The sequence below is a fragment of the Kogia breviceps genome, chromosome X (genome assembly GCF_026419965.1).
Source record: "Kogia breviceps isolate mKogBre1 chromosome X, mKogBre1 haplotype 1, whole genome shotgun sequence".
Taxonomy (NCBI): domain Eukaryota; kingdom Metazoa; phylum Chordata; class Mammalia; order Artiodactyla; family Physeteridae; genus Kogia; species Kogia breviceps.
This window is the reverse complement of record NC_081330.1, coordinates 17,685,110-17,697,277: the sequence shown is the minus strand read 5'-3', so window position 1 is coordinate 17,697,277 and position 12,168 is coordinate 17,685,110. Positions and strand designations below refer to the sequence as shown.

At 39.3% G+C, this 12,168-nt stretch overlaps 1 pseudogene; it reads left to right on the top strand.

Moving 5' to 3' along the window:
• Positions 1 to 1,983: 1,983 nt before the first annotated feature.
• Positions 1,984 to 2,608, top strand: LOC131747888 (hypoxanthine-guanine phosphoribosyltransferase pseudogene; annotated as a pseudogene).
• The last annotated feature ends 9,560 nt before the right edge of the window (positions 2,609 to 12,168 follow it).

The window sequence follows — 12,168 nt, the reverse complement described above, 5'->3', positions numbered from 1 at the left end:
GTTTTTATAGCTTTAGATCTTATGTTTAATTCTTTAAATCCATTTCAAGTTAACGTTTTGTGAGTGGTGTGAGATAGGGTCCATTTTATTCTTCTGCATGTGATTATCCAGTTTTCCCTATACCAATTATTGAAGAGATTATCCTTTCGCCATTGAGTATTATTGACTCCCTTGTCAATATTAGTTCGCTGTATAAGCAAGGGTTTATTTCTGGGTTCTTGATTCTGTTCCATTGGTCTTTGTGTCTATTTTTATGCCAGTACCAAACTGTTTTGATTACTATACGTTTGTAATAACATAGTTTGAAATCAAGAAGCGTGATGCCTCTCGCTTTGTTCTTTTCAGGATTACTTTGGTTCTTCAGGGTCTTTTGTAGTTCCATACAAATTTTAGTATTTTTTTCTCTATTTCAGTGGAAAATGTCATTGGAATTTTGATAGGAATTGCACTGAATCTATAGATGGCTTTCAGTAGTATGGACATTTTAACAATATTAATTCTTCTAATACATGAACATTAGATATATTTCCTTTTATTTGTGTCCTCTTCAGCTTCTTCAAATTGAACAATCTCATGCAAAATGATTCAGTATTTTTGCAGATTATATTATATTATAAATTGTTACAAGGTAATAGCTAAAAATTCCCTGTGTTCTACAATGTATCCTTGTTGCTTATCTATTTTATTCATAGTAGTTTTTATCTGTTAATCCCTTACCCCTAGTTTGTTCCTCTCCCCTCTGGTAACCACTAGTTTGTTCTCTATATCTGTGACTCTATTTATGTTTTGCATATACATTATTTTTTAGGTTCCACATATAAGTGTTATTATACAGTATTTGTCTGACTTATTTCACTAAGCATGATATTAGGTTCATCCGCATTGCTGCAAATGGCAGAATTTCATTCTTTTTTATGGCTGAGTAATATTCCATTGTGTGTATATATATATATATATATATATACTGTATCCTGTATCTTCTTTATATATTCATCTGTTGATGGGCACATAGTAATCTCTAATGTTTTTCTAATTTCTGTGGTGTCAGTTGTAATATTTCCTTTTCATTTCTGATTTTATTTGTTTGAGTCTTCTCTCTTTAAATTTAGTCAGTTTTTGTTGTCTCTAAATAAAAAAACAGCTCTTAGCTTCATTGATCTTTTCTATTTTTTTGGGTCTCTATTTCATTTATTTCTGCTCTGATCTTTATTTCCTTTCTTCTACTAAATTTGGGCTTAGTTAATTCTTCTTTTTCTGGTTCTTTGAGGTGTAAAGTTAGGTTATTTATTTGAGATCTTTCTTTTTTCTTAATGTAAGTACCTATTGCTAAAGCTTCCCTCTTATAAGTGCTTTTGCAGCATTCTATAAGTTTTGGTATGTAATGTTTCCGTCTTTGTTTGTTTTCAAGATATTTTTAAATGTTCCTTTTGATTTCCTCCTTGACCCATTGGTTGTTCAGGAGTGTGTTGTTTAATTTCCACATGTTAGTGTGAATTTTCCAGTTTTCCTTCTGTTATTGATTCCTAGTTTCATACCTTTGTGGTCAGAAAAGTTACTTGGTATGACTTCAGTCTTCTTAAATTGGCTAAGAATTGTTTTGTGATGTGATCTTTCCTGGAGAGTATTCCATGTGGAACTTGAGAAGAATATATATTCTGCTGCTGTTGAATGGAATGTTCTATATACGTCTGTTAGGCCCATTTGCTCTAAAGTATAATTCAAGTCCAGCATTTCCTTCTTTTATGTCTGGATGATCTATCTATTATTGAAAGTGGGGTTATTGAAGTCCCCTACTATTATTGTACTGTTGTCTATTTCTCCATTCAGATCAGTTAGTGTTTGCTTAATATATTGGATTAGCCAAAAATTTCATTTGGGTTTTTCCATAAGATGTTACAGAAAAAGCTCATCCCAGACTGCCTTCAGCCCACATGCCAGGCAGCTCCGTTATGGTGACCCACAGCCCCAGCATTGTGGACCAAATGGCTGGCTCGAGATGTGATGAAGTAGATGGGAGGCCAGCACATCTTGGCCCTCTGTGTGCTCAAGTGGGGCTATAAATTCTTTGCTGACCTGCTGGATTACATCAAAGCACCGAACAGAAATAGTGATAGATCTATTCTTATGACTGTAGATTTTATCAGACTGAAAAGCTACTGTACTGACCAGTCAACAGGGGACAGACATAAAAGTAATTGGTGGAGATAATTTCTCAACTTTAACTGGAAAGAATTTCTTGATGATTGAAGATAAAATTGACACTGAGAAAACAATGCAAACCTTGCTTTCCTTGGTCAAGCAGCATAATCCAAAGATGGTCAAGGTCGCAAGCTTGCTGGTGAAAAGGCCTCCTCGAAGTGTTGGTTATAGACCAGACTTTGTTGGATTTGAAATTCCAGACAAGTTTGTTATAGGATATGCCCTTGACTATAATGAATACTTCAGGGATTTGAATCATGTTTGTGTCATTAGTGAAACTAGAAAGGCAAAATACAAAGCCTAAGATGAGAGTTCAAGTTGAGTCTGGAAACATCTGGAGTCCCATTGAAGTCACCAGTAAAATTATCAAATGTTCTAGTTCTGTGGCCAGCTGCTTAGTAGAGCTTATTGCATGTATCTTCGAAGAATTTTATCCGTTTTGTATTTTAGAAAGGTCAGTTGCTGCATTCCTGAACTCTTTATTTGCACTGTGAGTCTATAGACTATCAGTTCCCTTTGGGTGGATTGTTGTTTTACTTGTGAATGAAAAATCTTTTAAACCACACCACTATTGAATGAAAATATTGAAATTGTATCTGTAAGAAACATTTAAAGAGATGAATATATTAGTTTATTAACTGAGATTTTAATTTTTATATAGTCAGGAAAGAACAGAAGTGATTGAATACTGTTAATTATACCACTGTGTGTTTAGAAAAGAAGCAGTTTCATATCAGTGACAGCATTTAGAGGTCATTATGTCGTATGAACCATATGTCCTGGAATTATTTTAGTAGGCTTCAGTAGTATTAACTGTATTTTCCCTCTTGTTCAGATTATTTCTGGTGAATCTTTGTCAACAGTTCCTTTTAAATACAGGTCAATAAGTTCCAAAAGCCTACCACTTTTTGAATTCTTCAATGTAAAAAAATGCTTAAAAATAAAGGCTGTCTCTTTAAAAGAAAAAAAAAAAGATTACAGAAAAACCCAAAAGAACTTTTTGGCCAACCCAATATTTAGGTGCTCTGAGGTTGAGTGCATATCTATTTATGACTGTTAGGTCCTCTTGATGCATTGACCCCTTTATAATTATAGAGTGACCTTCTTTGTCTCTTGTTATAGTTTTTTTCTTAAAGTCCATTTTGTCTGATATAAATATAGCCATCCCTGTTCTCCTTTGGCTTCCATTTGCATGGAATATCTTTCTCCAATCCCTTTGCTTTGAGTCTATATGTGTCCTTATAGCTGAAGTGAGTCTTCTATAGGGAGCATATTGTTGGTTCTTGTTTTTTTTTAATCCATTCAGCCACTCTATGTCTTTTGAGTGAAGAATTTAGCCCATTTACATTTAGAGTAATTTTTGATAGGTAAGGACTCACTAATGCCATCTTATTAATTGCTTTCTAGTTGTTTTGTATCTTTCTTATTCAGGGGTCCCTTATAAAAGTGTCAATAGTCTTGAAAGTTAATCAACTTTTTACAATGGATTTAATAGAATGTCAGAGCCTAAAGGACCTTTCTTAGGTGTATTGACTTATTCTTTTCCTGTGTCTCCCATGAAAATAGTTTTTTATGATCATATAAAAATAAATGTTCATTTTTTAAAGTTTAGCAACATAAACTCACAAAGAAGGAGTTAGAGTCACCTGAATTTATTCAACAAACCTGGGATATTCACCATGAACATCTTGGTAACTATCTTTAAAAATTTTAGTAGTCGTCCTGGTACCATAATTTGCCAACTGGGTGATTTTGATAGGTTGTTCTCTAAGCCTGTTTCCTCACCTATAAAATAGGGATAATACCCCCTGGGTAGCAAACCTTGTCAATGTGTCTGTGCTTTGCCCAGATCCCCTCAAATACCTTTTACTATTTTTGTGTGCCCTACTTCTTCCCAGCATCTATGTGTTTTGCTTTTAAAGGCCAGCACTTGTGAATGTTTTTAAGAAGACTGTCCCTGGGAGACTGGAACCACTTTTCCTAAAAGTGCAGACAAATCAGAAAATCCTGTGAAATTTAAATCTCTCCAGGGCAGTCGTTAACCAATGGCTGATGCAGAAGTATAAAAGCTCAGCTCTGATGTATAATTTACATGTCAGAGCCTCCCTGAAGGATAAAACTAAGGTTGGGACTTAGCCCAAAATTGCACCTTTTTTTGCTTCTTCTCCTTCTGTATCCTACTTGCCCCATTCTTTCCAGTTCTTCAGGAGTAATTACTTAATAAACCATGTGCACATGGTCTCAGTGCCTGCTTGTGGCGAATCAGCTTAAGACACTCAGGTTGCTTACTTTACAAGTTGTTGTCAAGATAACTCAAGAAAGTGAAAGTGACAACTTTTGCTAGGTAAAGTGCCCTCCCATGACCATCTTTCTACTTTCCTTTTCAAGAATGAGCTCTATATAGGACTGACGCTCAGGATCCATGCAGAACCACCTCTCTAGAAATGAGTCTTTGCCCCTGTTTAAAGTTGAAGAAACCGCCACTCTTTCTAGTCCAATCTTTCTTTCTAGGTATGTTAATCCCAAGAATACTAATAATTATAACTACTATACATAGAGCTCTTACCATATTCAAGAAGTTTGAATATGTTATCACATTTTATCCTCAAAACAGCCCCCTGAAGCAGGAATTCTTACTATCATCCCCATATTACAGATGAGGAAATGGAGGTCCCGAAAAAATAAGTATCAACAAATGCCAGTGCTGGAATTTTAACTCAGGTCACATATTCATGACTTCAGTGTCCAACTCTTGACCACTACACATATTGCCTCCCACTTTTTGCCTACCTCTCACTCAGGGAACTCAGGAATCCTGGTTTTCCTCCCCATACGAGCATCAGGATTTTACCACTTAAACCATGACTCCGTTATATCCTAACATTCACCCCTGAGCGAGTCTCTGAATTTCTGTAGTATACATCTTTGATCTTCGCTTTGGGGAGATCTATATAAAACAGTTTATCTTGACAGGATTGTTCTGAGACTTCTGGGAAAATGAGCTTTTGTCGAGTGTTCATTATGAGGTAGGCACTTTGTTAATCAATTAGCTAATCAGCTCATTTAATTTCCATAAACCTATGATGTGGGCACTATTTTTATCAAAAAAGGAAAGAAGATATCATTTTGTAGGTGAAAAAAAAGTTGAGGATCAAAGAGGTCTTACCCAAAGATCACCCTGGCAGTTGCTGGAAAACCTGGAACTTGGGGCCTATTGACTCCAAAGTTTGAATTTGTTCTTTTTGCATCAGGCTGCCTGTTACAGAGCCAAATGTGTTGTGTCTGTTCTTAGCGATGCACTGTTACTGAAGAGGGTGTTTGGTGAATATTTTTGTCTAACCAGGTGCTCAGTCTGATTTTTGCCAGCTCTGTCATATGCCCAGTTTGGGGGAAGGTGAGAAAGAAGTGATGAGGCCAAAGGCACTCCGTCTGGTGCCTTTTTTGCTCTCGGCATAGCCAGACTCCCATTACACACCTAACTGGTCTAAGAGAATAGCAAGAGGGGTAAGAAGATGGGTGGGTGGGAAGGGAGGACATAAGTCTTCTCCCACGTGTGAGCTCAGCTTCCTGCAAGGTTTTAGTTACGTTAAGAGGCACTAAGATTTTCTTGGGTGCCTATTATGTGCCAGGCTTCTTCATATCCTATTCCTCCATCATTCATTCAAAAATCTCTGTTGAGCCCTGTTAATGTAAGGCATTATTTATTTTAGACATTGGAGATATAGCAGTGAACATAAGAGGCAAAATACCTGCAGCTCTAGAGTTTGCATTCAAGTGGAAACCAAAGAGAAACTTGCTTTTCTTCCCCCAGCTCCAGCTGCAGCCCCACCCCGGGCATATTTGCTTTTATTTTTTCAATACATCAGGGTTCCAAGTGAGAATTCATTTGAAAAAAAAAAAAAAGGACCCTGTTGCCTAGAAGAAAATGAAGTTTGAGAAAGACCATGCTAAACAAATCAGATAATTAGATCTAAAGTAGATCGGTAATCTAAACACAGTCCTTTGGGTTAAAAGAAAAAACCTTTTGTTGGAAACTAAATAGATGCTTTTTTCAGAGAACATCATTCTCAGTATAAATCAGTTCTGAGTAAAGGCTTCTGGCTTAGAGAGCAAGGAAGAGATTTGAACTCTTTTGTTGTCACAACTGCAACAAAACCCCAAATAAATTAAAATACAATATTTTCATTGGAACTGCATAAAGTAGATGCTATGATTATCCCATTTCTCAGATAAAGAGACTAAAGCTCAGAGAGGTTGAGTTCCTTGCTGCTGTTTCTGTGCTGCATCCACACAATCCGTAAGTGGAAGAGCTGGGATTTGAAACTAAGTCCGTTTAACTCCAAAGTCCAGACATTTTTTACTCGAGCAGATACTGAAAGACAGTGTTCACGAGACTTCACTAATGCTCTTCGGCTAAGAAAGAGGAAGAGCAGTATGGATCCCACAGCATGTGTCTCGGCTGAGCTTCCTGGGGGGTCATCTGACCCCAGGTTCCTGGGCTCCACCATGCCAGCATGGGCCTGCATCTGAAGGAAGGCAGTGTTGCCTCCTGTCAGATTCCAGGGATTGGATTTCATACAGCTACAAAGAAGCAGCCATTTATTAGATCCTTTCCACTCCTTGAAAATTTCCTGTGATCCCTGCAAAGACAATCCAGGTTCAAGGAGGTGCAATGAAACTCGGGCATATTGTGCTGCTGAGAAAAGCCAATCAAGCCGTAGAGAGAGAGCTGACAGTGTGCCAAGATTTCAGCTTAGAAGCATGAAGCGTAGAACATTCTTCCTTATTTGCCCCTCAACTCTGGCTTCCTCGAATACCAGTCTCGGAGCCAGTGTATAGCTGAAACATCCAGCAAATCATGGATGCCCTCAATTGTCAAAACACAGCCAGGTCTTTGAGAGCAGATACAGTGAAATCCACCAGATGGTGATGTTTCCAAACAAGGTGATGTGAAGCCTGGCTCGGAGCTGCCTGGGAGGCCTGGAGTGTCGCTGAGAGAAGAAAGCTTCACACGTTGCTCAAAAGTCAAAGGGCATCTCTAAAAGCCATGAAGATGATGGGTCTATGCAGAGAGGAAGAAACAACTTGGGGCAGGCTGCTTGGGGCCGGGAATCATTTGTTCGCTAAACAAGGAGACCTTTAGCTTCCTGGGGACTAAACGTACCCTCCCTGAGGGCCCCCAGTACTTGATGTCTTGGGGAGAGGGATACATGACTAAAAATTAGGGCTGATGTCAGACATTTCGGCAAGAAAGCAAGTTCCAGCGTCTGCCCTAAGATCAGCCCAGATGAGGCCCCATGTCCCACATGATCTATATCAGTGGTTGGCAAACTTTCAGAAAGGGCAGGCCACAGCTTTATTTAGCCCCTCTAATTTAAGGTTGTGCATGCCAGGAATACATTTGAGCATTTGAGGTCTCTTGACTCAACTCTTCACATATGTACAGCAAATACGATTTCTTAAATGTTCAAAGGCCTTCTTTTAAAATTCAGCTGCAAAAGCAATTTGGCCACTTTTTTTTGTGATTCCTTGCCTTGACTTTTCCTTGCAGAATATCTTCATGGATGCTTTAACCTACCTTGACAAAATGTAGCCTCCAGCAGTCACCTCCCCCCCATCCTCCCCCCCCACCCCCACCCTGCCCGAGGGTTGTGTCCCTCTGCCTTGCAATTTCCCAGGGGATTAGAGGATTTGTTTCCATAGGGCAAGCCACTGGAATTCTCTTTTCCCTGGTCCTCAAGGCCCTTCTCTCTTAATTGTGAAGCACACGCAGACCTTCCCTGTAGGCGGCCTCAATTCCTACCAGGAATGTGGACTAGCAGGCTGGGCACCCTAGACCTATCAGAGACCAGCCAAGCATCCTGGCTTCTCTCAGCCTCCTCCTCTTTCTCTTAGCCCTCTTCCCCAGGCTAATTTACTCATTCTCCATGCTGCAGCGGAGGTGTCTTGCTTGAATACCTGGACTAGAAGAGCTTTCTCTCTTAAGCATGCTCATCAGCCCCTTTGTAGCACTAATCATAAGGGAAAAGATGTGGGAACCTATGTATATGTATGACTGATTCACTTCGTTGTAAAGCAGAAACTAACACACCATGGTAAAGCAGTTACACTCCAATAAAGATGTGAAAAAATAAAAATAATAAATCTCTTTACATTAAAAAAGAAAAAAAATTACTTAAGTTTTTAATGCCTACCCCCTGTACTAGACTGTAAGGTCCATGAAGGCGGGGAAGTATCAATTTTATTCACCATCATATCCCTAGTGGGTGATAAAGTCACGTACTATAACGTTCACTTATAGTACGCCCTTAAATGTGTCAGACATTGCTCTATGTGCCTATGTGTGTGCTCTGTGTATATTAATTCACTTAACCCTCACAACAATCCTATAAGGTGTGCACTATTATCATCACTGTTTGAGAGGTGAGGAAATGAAAGTGTGGAGAGGTTAAATAGCTTGCCTAAGGTCACAAAGCTAGGAGGTAATAGGGCTGGGATTTAAACTCAAGTAATAGGGCTTCAGAGTCCATGTTCTTAACCATCACACTCTAGTGCCTCTCCCTGAGACTAATACATGAATGGAAATGAGTGAAATGAAATAATCCACCTCTAACATATTCTCCAGTTATGATCAAATGTAGTGCTTTTCTTGGACCTCAGAAATAATCTTTTGTGTTTAAAACTGGAAGCCAGATGGAAGTAAGCACACAAGTATTGGCAATCTTGGTTTAGAGGGGTCCATCCAAGAATTGTCCTTTGCCTGGCTAACAAGAGAATATCTTGGACTCAACTCACTTCATATCACACATTGAAAAACACATTCTTAAAACTCAGACAGGGATTTAGGAAGATCTTATCTTTAAGACAAGGCAGAGAAGGCTGAATAATACTGTATCATTGGGATTAGGTTTAGTTATGAGCAATAGCAAATCCCCAAATAAGAGAAGTTTATTCCTCTTTCATGTTCAATAAGTCCTGAGGTCATCAGTTCAGGATGGGGCCTGATGTTTCTTAGTGACAGGGACTGTGAATGGAGATGTAAATCAGGGAGCAAGAAATAAAGGACTGGAGTTCAGGGCAGAGAAACTCCACTACACTGTTGGTGGGAATGTAAATTGTTGCAGCCACTATGGAAAAGAGTCTGGAGATTCCTTAAAAAATGAAAAATAGAGTTACAATATGATCCGGCTATCCCACTCCTGGGTATATATCTGGAAAAGGTGAAAAACTTTAATTCAAAAAGATACATGCACCCTAATGTTCATAGCAGCACTATTCACAGTAATCAAGACATGGAAGCAACCTAAGTGTCCACCAACAGATGAACGGATAAAGAAGATGTGCCATATATATATATATATATATATATATATATATATATATATATATAAATGGAATATTACTCAGCCATAAAAATGCGAGTGGGGGCTACTCTTCATTGTGGTGCACAGGCTTCTCATTACAGTGTCTTCTCTTGTTGCAGAGCACAGGCTCTAGGTGCACAGTAGCTGCAGCACGTGGGCCCCTAGAGCGCATGGTCTTCAGTAGTTGCAGAGCGTGGGCTCAGTAGTTGTGGCGCACAGGCTCTAGAGTGCATGGACTCAGTAATCGTGGCTCACGGGTTCTAGAGCGCGGGCTCAGTAGCTGTGGCACACGGTCTTAGTTGCTCCGTGCATGCGGGATCTTCCCGGACCAGGGATCGAACCCGTGTCCCCTGCATTGGCAGGTGGATTCTTAACCACTGCGCCACCAGGGAAGTCCTCTAGCTTTAATCTTAAACTAGTTATTCCTGAAAGGTTTGCTTCCTGAAAGAACAATGAGATACCACTACACACCTTTAGAGTGGATAAAATCCAAAGCACTGGTAACGCCAAATGCTGGTGAGGATGTGGAGCAACAGGAACTCTCATTCATTGCTGGTGGGAATGCAAAACGGTACAGCCACTCTGGAAGGCAGTTTGCAGTTTCTTATAAAACTAGACACACTCTTACCATATGATCCAGCAATCACACTCCTTGGTATTTACCCCAGTGAAGTGAAAAATTACATCCACACCAAAACCTGCACATGAATGTTTATGGCAGTTTCATCTATAACTGCCAAAACTTGGAAGTAATTAAGATGTCCTTTGATAGGTAAATGGATTAGCTAATTGTAGTACATCCAAATAATAGAATATTATTCATTCCAAGAAGTAATGACTTAGCAAACTAAAAACATTGAGGAACCTTAAACACATATTGCTAAGCGAAAGAAGCCAAATCTGAAAAGACTACATACTGTGTGATTCCAACTAAATTACAGTCTGGAAAAGGAAAAACTATGGAGACAGTAAAAAAGATCAGCAGTTGCCAAGGGTTCTGGGGGAGGTAAGGATGAATAGGTGAAGCACAGGGTATTTATAGGGCAGTGAAAAATCATTCCACATGATACCTTAATGGTAGATAAATGACATTATCCATTTGTCAAAACTCATAGAACCGTGCAACACAGAGTGAACCCTAATATAAACTATGGACTTTGGTTAATAATAATGTATTGATATTGGCTTATCAACTGTAACATGTATCACACTAATGCAAGATGTTAATAATAAAGGAAAGTGTGCGCAGGGTGGTGAGTAGGGGAGTGGACAGAGTGGATATATGGGAACTCTCTGTACTTTCTGCTCAATTTTTCTGTAAACTTAAAACTGCTTTGAAAATAAAGTCTGTTGATGAAAAATGAAAGGCAAATAGAAAGGCCATGCACCCTCCAAAAAAAAGTTGATGTCCTCTTTACATATTTCGTGGTTGTTGCTATTTATTATCTCTATAAAGATACTATCTTGACTAAAAATCTGGATTTGATTTGTAACAAACCTCCCACATTAAGACATAAATTTCGATTTCCAGTTCAAACTTTGGGAATTCTGGACCAAGCTAGCTTAAATCTCTCCAAGAGCAAAGATCATCTAGAATCCATGGAATGACACCGAGATTTTCACCACTCTTTGTAGCTTGTCAGCTCTTCTGTCACGTAGCCAGAGGTTTCAGCCTGAGTGGAATATTTACAGTAACCCCTCTTGTGAGGGTTTCTTCTCGACTGGAAGTTGGTCCCTGGAGTAGTGGTATTCTTTTATCCTTGCTAACTGTATTTGTTTGCAAGGGCTGCTCTAACAAATTATCACAAACTGGGTGGCTTAAAACAATAGAAATGGATTCTTTCTTAGTTCCAGAGGCTAGAAGTCTAAAATCAAAGTGTCAGCAGGGCCATACTCTCTCTGAGACTCTGGGTAGAATCCTTCCTTGACTCTTCCTAGCTCCTGGTGGTAGCCACCAATCCTGGGTGTTCCTTGGCTTAAATCGGCATCACACAATCTCTGCCTCTGTCATCACATGGCATGTCCCTATGTATCTCTCTGGGTCTCTTCTCTTATGAGGACACCAGTCATATTGGATTAAGGGCTCACCCTACTCCACTATGACCTCGTCTTCACTTGATTCCATCTACAACAACTACTACTACAACTCTATTTCCAAGTAAGGTCCCATTCTGAGGTCCTGGGGGTTCGCACTTTAACATATCTTTGGGGGGACACAAATCAACCCACAATACTAACAGAATAACGAGGTCAAGTTGTGGGCACGGTTTGTCCTTTAAACTGAAGCAAAGCCTTCTCAGAAATGACACCTTCTACTGAGAACAGCCTTGGGATTCTACATAGACCAAAAGTCCAACTCTTACTACCATGTACAGTCATGCTTCCTCAGACACCAGGTGGAACATTCACTCAGGGGCTCTTTACCTGTAGGCTAATAGCTCTCAAGAGGCTTTTAAAAAAAAATCAGCTTCACTGGGCAGGACTGTGTAGCTCTTTGGAGCCATCGAAACTGACGGTTCACACCACATAGGTAGCATCACCCCAAACCAGGCCTCGATCTGAATTATTCACAGCCTCAGTTCTGAACTTTCTGCCCTAGACTTTC